The sequence below is a fragment of the Schistocerca americana genome, chromosome X (assembly GCF_021461395.2).
Source record: "Schistocerca americana isolate TAMUIC-IGC-003095 chromosome X, iqSchAmer2.1, whole genome shotgun sequence".
NCBI classification, from domain to species: Eukaryota; Metazoa; Arthropoda; class Insecta; order Orthoptera; family Acrididae; genus Schistocerca; species Schistocerca americana.
The window spans coordinates 791509270-791522047 of record NC_060130.1 but is presented as its reverse complement, the minus strand read 5'-3'; the positions used below and the strand labels follow the sequence as shown (position 1 = coordinate 791522047).

The following is a 12778-nucleotide window of genomic DNA, read 5'->3' as shown; positions in this document are numbered from 1 at the left end:
AGCGAATTCTTTACAGACGAATGGAAAAACTGGTAGAAGCCGACCTCGGGGAAGATCAGTTTGGATTCCGTAGAAATATTGGAACACGTGAGGCAATACTGACCCTAAGACTTATCTTAGAAGCTAGATTAAGGAAAGGCAAACCTACGTTTCTAGCATTTGTACACTTAGAGAAAGCTTTTGACAATGTTGACTGGAATACTCTCTTTCAAATTCTGAAAGTGGCAGGGGTAAAATACAGGGAGCAAAAGGCTATTTACAATTTCTACAGAAACCAGATGGCAGTTATAAGAGTCGAGGGACATGAAAGGGTAGCAGTGGTAGAGAAGGGAGTGAGACAGGGTTGTAGCCTATCCCCGATGTTATTCAATCTGTATATTGAGCAAGCAATAAAGGAAACAAAAGAAAAATTTGAAGTAGGAATTAAAATCTATGGAAAAGAAATAAAAACTTTGAGGTTCGCTGATGACATTGTAATTCTGTCAGAGATAGCAAAGGACATGGAAGAGCAGCTGATCGGAATGGACATGGTCTTGAAAGGAGGATATAAGATGAACGTCAACAAAAGCAAAATGAGAATAATGGAATTGGATGATGCTGTGGGAATTAGATTAGGAAATGAGACACTTAAAGTAGTAAATGAGTATTGCTATTTGAAGAGCAAAATAACTGATCATGGTCGAAGTAGAGAGGATATAAAATGTGGACTGGCAATGGCAAGGAAAGCATTTCTGAAGAAGAGAAATTTGTTAACATCGAGTATAGATTTAAGTGTCAGGAAGTCATTTCTGAAAGTATTTGTATGGAGTGTAGCCATGTATGGAAGTGAAACATGGACGATAAACAGTTTAGACAAGAAGAGAATAGAAGCTTTCGAAATGTGGTGCTACAGAAAAATGCTGCAGATTAGATGGGTAGATCACATAACTAATGAGGGGGTATTGAATAGAACTGGAGAGAAGAGAAATTTGTGGCACAACTTGACTAGAAGGAGGGATCGGTTGGTGGGACATGTTCTGAGGCATCAAGGGATCACCAATTTAGTATTGGAGGGCAGCGTGGAGGGTAAAAATCGCAGAGGGAGACCAAGAGATGAATTCACTACACAGATTCAGAAGGATGTAGGTTGCAGTAGGTACTGGGAGATGAAGAACCTTGCACAGGATAGAGTAGCATGGAGAGCTGCATCAAACCAGTCTCTGGACTGAAGACCACAACAACAACAACATTATTGGCATAGCATAAAATGATGCCAAAAGAAAATAAAAATAAGCATGTGTATCAACTACACATTAAATCTGGAACACCAGTAAAAGTAGCAAATAAACGAATTTTTACTAATTGTGCTTGTACAGTATAATGAGAAGAATCCATGATTAAATCTGTAAGTGATTTACGGGTGTATAGGGTGCAAAATTTAGGACTGCCACTACTGGCAGCAACAATGGCTCTAGCCTGGCTGAGCTTCAAGGTGAACTTGGATGCCACGTCATGCTGCTTCCATTCTGTGCCAGAGATAATAAACTGTAGTGGCTGGCTGTTGTTACACGCCAGTCTCTTGGCAAACTGTAACCAGATGTCTTCAGTGGGTAAGAGTTCTGGAAAATGTCCAGGTCGGGGCAGTTGTCATTTATTTATTTATATACTTGTTCCATAGATCTGTACATGTGAGCAAGTCACTCAGATGTGGAACGTGTCAATGTACATAATAGAATACATAGAATAAAGACATTGTTATAGTATTAATAACAGTGCACAAAAGTCATACTTATTAGCTTAAAAACTAGTCAACATAAATGTGAAGATAGCAGTTTCATATTTAGGGCATTATTGCATCTATTTTAACCTTGAACAGTAATCAAAACTTCCCACTTTGGGTTTAAAAGTGACCCAAAAATGGAAATGAGAAAAACAGGAATTTTTACATTAGGGCATTATTACATTAGTTTAACAGTAAACAGTGTCAAAAAATTTAAAAACATCTTTCCAATCTGGGTTTTACTTATTTCTCTGAAAGAATTGCTCTAGTGAATAAAGTGAGGTCTCAAGTAAATAACTTTTCAAGCTACGTTTAAATACTGATGTACTACTCCTTATACTTTTGATGCTGTTGGGTAGGGAATTGAAAATTTTCGTTCCAGCGTACTTTACCCCTTTCTGAGTAAGTGTCAAGTTCTTTAACTCACAGTGGAAATCCTCTTTTCTTCTGTTGTTATGTTCATGATGTAGGCAATTTGTTTCATACAGAGTGGGGTTATTTATTATGAAGCACATCAGTGAATATATGTACTGAGATGTTGCTGTCAGTATTTCAAGTCGTTTAAAAAGATTTCGACATGAGGTTCGTGGGGGTACACCACAAATGATTCTTATTGCTCTTTTTTGTGCTGTGAGGATTTTCTTTGCAGCAGGTGTATTGCCCCAGAAGATGATGCCATAACACATGACTGAATGAAAATAGCCAAAGTAAGCTGACTTTGAGATGGTAATGTCATTGAAGCGTGACAAAATTCGTAAAGCAAATGTTGCCGACGTCAGCCGTTTTAGTGTTTGTAGAACGTGATGTTCCCAGTTCAGCCTACTGTCCACGTATACACCTAACAAACTCTGTACTGAGATAGGTCAGAACAGCGTTGGCAGCATGCAGTCTTGTGTTATCTTGTTGAAAGATAATGTCACAGAATCAATCCTATTTTGTTATTTCTCATGTGTGTTTCTTTTTATACAGTTGACAAAATAATCTGATACACCAACAAGTTTCCCACAAGTTATTTACAGTACACAAAATGTTTGATGATTATTATTATTATTATTATTATTATTATTACCATTATTGTTCACGTATTGGCCCAATAGGACTATGCAAGGTGCAATCCATCAATGTTACTTTTTTTGGTCCAAATTTGTTTCATCCTTTCAGAATGAAGTTTCTATCTTTCATTAGACCATGGTGTCCCAGTCTGTTTTCTAATTTCCCTCTGACCAACTTTCCTAGCAAATATCTTTTGCCCAAATGTTTTTCTGTCTGTAATGTCTGCCTGAGTTATACCAGCTACTTTAAGGTCCTCCTTAATTGCAGTAATCCATTTAACTGGATCAGTTTTGGTCTTACTTCTGTTTTTGTAGAATTCTGCTATTTGTTTTATCAACCCTTTTCTCATGTCACCATATATGTCTGTGTATTCTTCTATTTCCTTATCACTTCTCAGCCTGTAAGTTTCTCCATCAGTAATTTTGGGGGCTAATATTTTCCTAATAAGCTTTCTTTCTTTCTTTTGAATTGCTTCAATATCCCTCTTTCTACTTAAAATTAATGTGTCTGCTCCATAAAGATATTCAGGTTTGATTACAGTGCTGTAATGCCTAAGTTTACTAAATTTAGAAAGTGATTTTTTAGAATAATATTTTGTGTTAATCTGAATGCAACTACCATTTTTTGACTGTTGATCTTTGTTGGTAGCTTTTTCCAGACCGTTTTCTTGTATGATTTCCACGAAGTATTTAAACTGAGAACCCCCTTTTTTTTTTTTTTCTCTCTCCATATTTTGTGTTCAAAAATGTTGGTGCTTGTTTGTTGAATATCATATATTCTGTTTTTTCGAATAATATTTGTAGTCCTACTTTTTCCATGATACCTTTAAGAATTTCAATTTGTTTTTGAGCTGTGGTAATATCCTTAGTTAAAATTGCCCAATCATATGGAAAAGCAAGTCAATCTATTCTAATATTACTTCTGCCTAACTTGATTGATTGCTCTACATTTTTACTTGACTTTTGGTCTCGTCATTCTGTAATTACCTTTTCCAGAACACAGTTAAACATTAATGAGGAGAATCCATCTCCCTGTCTAACACCAGTCTTTATATCAAATGGTTCGGAAATTTCTCCCATGAATTTAACTTTTGAGCTAGTGTTGTTAACATTTCCTTAATCAGTGTTAGAGTTTTATTATCTAGCCCTTGCTCCTTTAAAATCTGGAAAAAAGAGATTCACGGTTGACTGAGTCATAGGCCTTTTTAAAATCCACAAATGTACAGTCTTAGAGATAAAAACTGACCGCCAGCTGGCGGCCACAGAGACTACGTCTGAATTGTTCACTTAAGATGGCCAATAAAACCGATCGCCCTTGATAACACTAAGTAGGGCAATCTGCACATTCTAGCAACACTGTAAGATGGCGAAGTGGCAGGAGGAAGTGTTGTCTACTTCCGAGATGTTCTCGTGGTGTGTGAGCACGTGGTCTAGTAGTAATTGTCATGCATTCTAAACTTACAGTCACGTGTTTGCATCCAACTGTATTTCTTTTCTTTTTTTTTCACATTTTGGCCCTCATCTAAAGTTATGAGATTGATTGAACATCAAAGATAATTCGTTCCACATTCTACTCACCAGTAATAACAAATACTTCCAGAAACAATTCCACAGGACAGCTTGTGGCTGTGCCGCTATCAGAATAGCTTACGCTCAAGCGTTTCCTCTTACTGCAGCAGCTACCGGCCACCACCTGCCACCTGAAATCGGGCACCGCCCAGGCGAATGCAGCGTGACGCTGTCAGTGTATGTCTGAACTGTCATTTTCGAATTTAAAGTATTAGTTATCATCTTGCAGTTAAGCATTGGATTTTGCATACTTGAAAATCATGAACTACAGTTAAGCGTCGTAAAATTGGGTCGCAGGTGCTAAAAGGTGTAACATCTTCAACACAACATTTACTTTTTGTATAATACAGGGATGAATGCAGAGGAGGCAGCTCTAAAGGTTTGAACTGTGTGTGGAGCGAGTGCTCAAAAGTGTGTTTTTCACTATGAATTCTTCCCCAAAGGTGTGCCCCCCACAGCTGGAATTTGTTGCCAACAACTGAGACACCTTTCAGTCGCAGTGTATCTGCATAATTGATCTGCGCATGTGTTGTTCAACACACAGCAGTTGTCACTATCACTGGAACCAATGACTCTCTCTCTCTCTCTCTCTCTCTCTCTCTCTCTCTCTCTCTCTCTCTCTCTCTCTGTGTGTGTGTGTGTGTGTGTGTGTGTGTGTGTGTGTGTGTTCTCGTGTTCATGCACACTCTGAATCAATACTATTAACATTAGAGAGACAAGCAACAATATATATTGCATCAAAGATAATTGTAAAGTATTTTAATGCAATAGCTAATTGCTAAAAACTGAATTTTTACCCAACCCAGGTCTTGCATATTACATTAAGTAAGATGTATTAACTCCATAATATCATTAGCAGAGACAGTGCACGCTTGTCGCAGCTTGCGACAAGTGCAGCGATTAGCAGTGCACATTGCCACCGTGATTTCTATATGTTGTCTGAGCGTGGACACTGCAGCAGATGCTTTGCCATAAACAAATCATCTTGGCTCTGACTGCAGCGAACGGACACCACTGCCTTCATGTTCTTATAGTAACCAACGTGAGATTCTACTCACAGGTGCCATGGAGTAATTGGAATGGGTGTCATGTCCTTAGCCATCAGAATATTAACCAGTGATGAAATGTCCACTCTATTCGAATCCCAATAAAATAGGAACCTTTTCACAAAGTAATTTATCCAACACACAAAAATTAACTGCAGAGCTTTCATGCACGCAGTGGTAACACACAAGGAAATACACTACCGGCCATTAAAATTGATACACCATGAAGATGACGTGCTACAGATGCGAAATTTAACCGACAGGAAGAAGATGCTGTGATATGCAAATGATTAGCTTTTCAGAGTTTTCACACAAGGTTGGCGCCAGTGGCGACATCTACAACGTGCTGACATGAGGAAAGTTTTCAAAAGATTTCTCATACCCAAACAGCAGTTGACCAGCGTTGCCTGGTGAAACGTTGTCGTGATGCCTCGTGTAAGGAGGAGAAATACGTACCAGCATGTTTCCGACTTTGATAAAGGTCGGATTGTAGCCTATCGCGATTGAGGTTTATCATATCGCGACATTGCTGCTCGCATTGTTCGAGATCCAATGACTGTTAGCAGAATATGGAATCGGTGGGTTCAGGAGGGTAATACGGAACGCCGTGCTGGATCTCAACGGCCTTGTATCACTAGCAGTTGACATGACAGGCAGCTTATCGACATGGCTGTAACGGATTGTGCAGCCACGTCTCGATCCCTGAGTCAACAGATGGGAACGTTTGCAAGACAACAACCATCTGAATGAACAGTTCGATGACGTTTGCAGCAGCATGGACTATCAGCTCGGAGACCGTGGCTGTGGTTACCATTGGCACTGCATCACAGACAGGAGCAGGTAACACAACTGTGAGTGCTCTTCAGACTTCATTCAGTAAGTCATCAGGAGACAGACTGAAACGTCAAATTAATGTCGCTTCCTGAGTCATATTCAATCCAAAATGAGGTGTTATTAAGATAGTTGAGTATTCCCATATGAATATTCCAATAGCCAGAAGAACCCGTTAGTGTGAAACCATCAGGAACTACATTAATATCAAACTGCAAGAACTTGAGACAATATGTGGACTCTTCCCTTTGCAGGGTAACCTTTTACTGTTATTTAGTATACTCTCCATCCTATGCGTAATGCAAATGGAACTTCACATTCATGAGGCACTTTTCGCTATTCTTGACAAACATCAGCAACTTGTAATCCCTGTGAGTAACAACTGTGTGATGATAATGGTACAAGTTGGTTGGTTGGGGTTTAAGGGACCAAACAGCAAGTTCATCAGTCCTTTGTTTCAAATGTGGTCCATTCCGCTAGTGTGACATCTCAGAAAAGTCAGAACAATAAAAGGGAAAAGGCTAAAAATGTAAAAGGGCAGTCATGTTGTCAATGGTAAAAACTGAGAATAAAAACCACTTTCCCGGAGGAAACCGAGAACCAGGGAGACCATCCGGGAATCGTCAGCCAACATCAAAGGTAAAGTGCGGGGGAGTATGTACTGATCACGCAGAGCCAAAAGAAGGGGGCATTCAACCAAAATGTGGGCTACTGACTGGAAGGCTCCACAACCACAAAGTGGGGGTGGCTCATCACGCAAAAGAAAACCATGGGTCAACCTGGTATGGCCAATGCAGAGTTGACACAGTGTGGTCGAGTCCTTTCGGGAGAGGCGAAAGGAAGAACGCCACGGGCCTGGTGTTACCTTAATCGCATGAAGTTTATTAGACAGGGGAGTAGCCTCCAAGAGTTGGCCCATGATTGTGCGAACTGGGATTTGATGTGAAGCCGTAAATCTGCTGCAGGAAGGGTTACAGAAAACGGGGGGTAAGTGACAGCTCCCCCAGCCAAACAATCAGTGAGCTCATTACCCGGGATACCCACATGGCCAGGGACCCAAAGGAAGTCAACGGAACAAGCAGCACGGTGAATATCAGCGAGATGGTCATGGATGGCAGAGACCAATGGATGGCGCGAAAAACACATATCAATAGCCAGAAGGCCACTCATTGAGTCCATACATAGCAAAACGCGGTTGTGTTGGGACTGTTTAATAAAGGTAAGGGCCTGGGAAATTTCCGTCAATTCTGCTGTAAACACCCCACATGTAGGTGGCAGCAGATTATTTTCTGTTCCAACAGAGGATGTGAAGGCATACCCCACATGATCAGCAGATTTAGAGCCATCAGTATAAAAAAGCATCCCGAAACTCCCATAAAATTCGGCGGAGAAAGAAACGGAACACCATCAGGGGGATGCAATCTTTCAGACCTCGGCGAAGATCCATCCAAATTCGAGGCCGAGGAACTAACCAAGGGGGTGTGGAGGGGAGGGAGCAAGGAAGACAGGACAAAGAAGGAAGCTGAAAATCACAGCAAAGAGATGCAAGGCGGAGCCCAACCGGTAAACCCGCTCGAGGGCGGGAATCGGGTGGGCGACGCCCACTGTCTGGGAACAGGATAGAATAGGAAGGACGAGTAGGAGAGGAACGGACAGCGAGTGCATAAGACACCAGAATCTGGGACCACCGAACAGAAAGGGGGGGGGGGGGATCCCAGCTTCAACCAGGAGACTATCAACAGGGCTAGTAGGGAAGGCACCAGTGGCCAAATGGATACCACGATGGTGGACTGGATCCAGTATGTGCAGTGTGGAAGGAGCAGCCAAGCCATAAACTTGACAACCATAGTCCAAGCGAGACAGAACTAGAGCACGATAAAGACGGAGAAGGAGGGAGCGGTCAGCACGCCAAGAGGAGTAGGCAAGGAAGCGAAGGACATTGAGTTTACGGAAACATCGTACCTTCAGAAGTCTGATATGGGGCAGCCAAGTGAGCTTGTTGTAGAAAAGAAGACCCAGGAAATGAAACTGTGGGACCACAGTCAATCATTGTGCATCAAGATAGAGCTCTGGATCAGGGTGGATCGTAGTACGACGACAGAAGTGGACCACTCTCAATTTTAAAGGAGATAATTGAAACCCGTGTGAGAGGGTCCATGCACAGGCACGCCATATAGCTCCCTGGAGCTGCCACTCTGCAGAGGCCATCGAAGAGGAACTAACCCAAATGCAGAAATCATCCACATACAGGGCAGGGGCGACCAAAGGACTGACAAAGGCCACAAGTCCATCGATAGTAATGAAGAAAAGATGTACACTCAAGACAGAACCCTGTGGGATGCCTGTCTCCTGGGTCCGTGGAGAACTAAAAACAGTACCAACCCAAACCCTGAATGACCGATGGAACAGGAACTGGCAGATAAAAATTGGGAGTGGGCCCCGAAGACCCCGCTGATGAAGTGTAAGTAAGATGTGATGGTACCAGGCCGTGTCATAGGCTTTGCGAAGGTCAAAAAATACTGCAACCAAATGGCGGCACTGGGAAAAAGCCTGCCAAACTGCGGATTCCAAGCGAAGTAAATGACCAATCGGAGACCGTCCCTCTCGGTAGCCACACTGGTAAGGGGACAATAGATCCCGAGATTCGAGGACCGAATTGAACCGACGGGCTACCATCCATTCAAGTAAATTACAAACAACATTAGTCAGACTAATTAGCCAATAGCTGTCAACAAATAGGGGGTTCTTAGCAGGCTTAAGGACAGGAACCACGATGCTACCCCTCCACTGAGAAGGGAAGTCACCCTGGAGCCAGATACGATCAAACACCCGGAGATGATGATGCCGTTGTGGAGCACTGAGATGTTGAAGCAGTTGGTTATGAATGGAGTCTGGGCCAGGGGCAGTATCATGAGAAGAAGAAAGTGCGGAAAGAAATTCCCATTCAGTAAAAGGTTCGTTGTAAGATTCTGACTGACAAGGGGTAAAACGTAAGGCGGACGCTTCGGCCCGCTGTTTCCGGTGAAGAAAAGCAGCCGGATAGGAGGCTGATGCCATTGCAAAATGGGTCGCAAGATGTTCCCCGAGAATCAACGGGTCCGTACAAAGGCCATCTGTGAGGTGAAGGCCTGGGAGGGTGGACTGCCGATGGCAACCTTGGAGAGAGCGAAGTGTAGCCCATACCCGTGACATAGGGACAGTAGAACCGAGGGAAGAAACAAATCGTTCCCAACACATCCGTTTGCTATGTTTGATTAAATAACGGGCTTTAGCGCGAAGGCGCTTAAAGGTAATAAGGCTGGCGATGGATGGGTGCCTCTTAAGGTGTTGCGAAGCTCAACGGCGATCACGGATGGCGATGGCGATGGTGATGGTGATGGTGATGGCAATGGCCATACTCCACCATGGGACTTGCCGGCGACGAAATGCTCCAGAAGAGCGCAGTACAGCAAGGCTAGCAGCGTGAACAATCGCGTCAGACACGTCACGTAGGACGTCATCAATACGGCCCGACAAAGAGAGAGAAAACACGACCTGTGCAGTGTATAGAGGCCAATCGGCGCGTTGGAAAGACCAACGAGGTAACCTGTCTATCGGAGACCGGGAAGGGAGAGAGAGAACCAATGGGAAATGGTCACTATCACAAAAATAAACTGATCTAAGAGAAGAATTCGTCTAAATGGAAATGCACTGCCCCACAAGGGATGATGAGCATTAAAATCCCTGAGAAGGAGGAAGGGAGGAGGAAGTTGCTGAAGAAGGGCAGTTAAGGCAGCAGGTGTAAGAGTCCTCTCAGGAGGGAGATAAAGATTGCAAACCATGACCTCAGAGTCCAGGTGGACCCTAACAGCAACTGCTTCCAATGTAGTTTGAAGAGGAATCCACGTGCTAGCAATGTCTGTACGGACCAACATACAAACGCCACCAGAAGCCCACAGGGGTCCGACCCAATTTTGACAGAAAACACGGAACCCACAGAGGGTTGGTGCGTGATCATCAGTAAAATGAGATTCCTGTAGAACCACACAAGCTGCAGAGTAGAACGAAATAAGGGATTTCAATTCCGGAAGGTGACGGTAGTATCCATTACAATTCCATTGGATAACCACAGAATGATGATTTAAATGGGGGTTGAACAGGCTAAAGCCAGTCATACCGCCAGGTCACCACCAGTCACCGACAAGGAGGGGGCGACATCCATGAACGACAGGTCAGAATCTGGCGGTGAAGCTGGTGACACCAGAGGCTCTTTGTACCGGGACTTATGTTTCTTCTTCTTTCCTGGTTGAGAACGAGGAGGGCTGTGTGGCATAAAGAAGCCAGCCGCAGCAAGATCGAGAACAGAAAGAGATCGGGCGACCTGGGGGCCAACAGACCGCGGTTCTCGCAGTCGTCGCTTGGCAGCAGACCTTTGGCCTGGAAGGTGCCGGGAAGGGGCATCCCGGGAGGGGCGCCCTTGACCAGCAGACGCCGAAGGAGTGGGACACTTCTCCGGCTGGGGAGGGGGAGCAGCGCCCAGAGGAGAAGGTGTGGGAGCCGCAGGGGAGGGGGGGGAGGAGAGGGGTCCGGGATTTGGGTAAGGAAGGGGTGAAGATGTAACTAAAGCATAAATAGACATCATGGACACAGGGTGAAGACGTGTATACTTCTTATGAGCCTCTGTGTAGGTTAAACGATCAAGAGACTTAGTCTCCTGTATCTTCTTTTCCTTCTTGTATACTGGGCAATCTGGTGAACGTGAAGAATGATTGCCATGACAATTAAAACACACAGGAGGGGGAACACAGGGACTCCACTCATGGAGTGGACGTCCACAATCACCACAGAGAGGGGCCTGCGAACAGCGGGAGGACATGTGTCCAAAACGCAAGCACTTAAATCACCTCATAGGAGGTGGGATGTACGGCTTCACATCACATCGATAAACCATGATCTTTACTTTCTCAGGGAGGTTATCCCCTTCAAAGGCCAGGATAAAGACACCAGTATCAATGTGATTATCCTTAGGACCCTTCTGAACATGCCGAACAAAGTGAACACCCCGCCATCTGAGATTGTCCCGAAGTTCCTCATCAGTTTGTAGGATGAGGTCCCTGTGAAAAATCACACCTTGAACCATATTTAGAGACTGGTGGGGGGTAATGGACACAGCAATTGTGCCAAGATGGGTACAGGCACGAAGGGCCGCAGACTGGGCAGCTGAAGCAGTTTTGATCAGCAACGAACCCGACCACATCTTGCTCAGGGAGTCCACTTCGCCAAAGTTGTATTCAATGTGTTCCACAAAGAATAAAGGTTTGGTATTGGTGAAAGTATCCCCATCAGTCCTGGTGCAAACCAGATAGTGGGGGAAAGGCTTTGCCCCTAGCCAACGGGCCTGATCCTCTTCCCCGAGGGTAGCCATGGAACGGAAGGCCGAAGGGGCAGGAGAAGCAGCACTAGAAGAACCAGTTCCACGCAGAGATATGGCCGCAGAAGAATGGCCAGAGTTCTGGACCCGTATGCATTTCATTTGCATAGCGTCCGCCCTGACACCACCCACTCTGATCAGGGGCTCTCTTCACGGGCGCCACCCAGCCACAGCAAGGGCTGTCTGGCACGGCGGCCATTGCCGGGAGTTCCAATGCTCCAGGGCTCCAGGATGACGTTGCTCCAAGGCTTGCATGAGGAGAAATGTGATCCCTGTGTGTTCAGTACGCTTGTTCGCCCACTGCTTGAATACTGCTCAGCAGTGTGGGATCCGTACCAGATAGGGTTGATAGAAGATATAGAGAAGATCCAACGGAGAGCAGCGCGCTTCGTTACAGGATCATTTAGTAATCACGAAAGCGTTACGGAGATGATAGATAAACTCCAGTGGAAGACTCTGCAGGAGAGACGCTCAGTAGCTCGGTACGGGCTTTTGTCAAAGTTTCGAGAACATACCTTCACCGAAGAGTCAAGCAGTATATTGCTCCCTCCTACGTATATCTTGCGAAGAGACCATGAGGATAAAATCAGAGAGATTAGAGCCCGCACAGAGGCATACCGACAATCCTTCTTTCCACGAACAATACGAGACTGGAATAGAAGGGAAAACCTATAGAGGTACTCAAGGTACCCTCCGCCACACACCGTCAGGTGGCTTGCGGAGTATGGAGGTAGATGTAGATGTAGGGGGCTCAACCAAAAGGGTACATAGCAACCCCACCACACGGGCTGGCTACCGTGCTGGCTATGCACCCTAGCATCAGACAACGACGTGAAAGGAAAGGTGGAATGAACTAGGAGGGCACGCGTCAGACACTAGGTAAGGTGCTCTTCCCCAAATGGCTCACACTACGGAAAAGAAATTTAGTAATGGAGGTCAAACCCCAGAGGGGGACCAGGGAGTGCCAAAAGGAGGAGGTGATTACGCAACAAAGCTAAATTGCAAAACCAACATTACCAGGAGGATAGCAGAGGCCAACATAAGCAAGGACACCAAGAGAGGGAGAGGAGAGGGCGAGGGAGAAGGAGCAAGGAGAGGAAAGGAGGGGAAG

At 44.6% G+C, this 12778-nt stretch overlaps 1 protein-coding gene across 2 annotated transcripts in view; it reads right to left on the bottom strand.

The window, feature by feature from the left end:
• LOC124556551 (protein phosphatase 1H) overlaps positions 1-12778 on the bottom strand; it is a 174008-nt gene that overhangs the window by 115612 nt on the left and 45618 nt on the right. The gene's annotated exons all lie outside the window — the stretch shown is intronic.